This window comes from Sinocyclocheilus anshuiensis, unplaced genomic scaffold, assembly GCF_001515605.1.
Source record: "Sinocyclocheilus anshuiensis isolate Anshui unplaced genomic scaffold, SAMN03320099.WGS_v1.1 scaffold1915, whole genome shotgun sequence".
NCBI classification, from domain to species: Eukaryota; Metazoa; Chordata; class Actinopteri; order Cypriniformes; family Cyprinidae; genus Sinocyclocheilus; species Sinocyclocheilus anshuiensis.
This window is the reverse complement of record NW_015549672.1, coordinates 124,779-125,292: the sequence shown is the minus strand read 5'-3', so window position 1 is coordinate 125,292 and position 514 is coordinate 124,779.

Here is a 514-nt window from a genome sequence, read left to right as displayed (position 1 = left end):
CTGTGACCCAGTTTCTTCCTCATGTTGATTGTGTTAATTTGATTCCAGGTGTGTCTCGCTCCTCCCCAATTATCCTGACTTTTTAAAGCCCTAGTCCTTTCAGTTCTTTTTTGTTGGGTCTACTTGTTGAATGTCCTCCTTGTTCTCGGTTTTCCTGTGGATTATTAAAGACTGTGTTATTCAAGTACTCCTCGTTTCCTCAGCGTTGCCGTGGCTGGAGTCTCCCTTGACTCCGCCTCCAGCCTCCGATGCCTGGACTCCGCCTCGACCCGTTGACCCATCGGCTCCACCATGGCTCCCAGCTCCTTCCTCTCCATTGTGGCCCGGCCAGCTCCGTCAGGCTCCTTCATCCCCTCGGCTCCACCTCAGTCCTCTGTCGCTCTGGCTCCACCGCGACCTCCCGGATCCACTTCTCAGCGTCGGTCCCTGGCGCCTTCTGCTCCGCCTAGGACCTCCAGATCCTCCCCGTCGCCCTGGCTCATCGGCTCTCCGTCTCCACCTCGGGCTCCTCCAC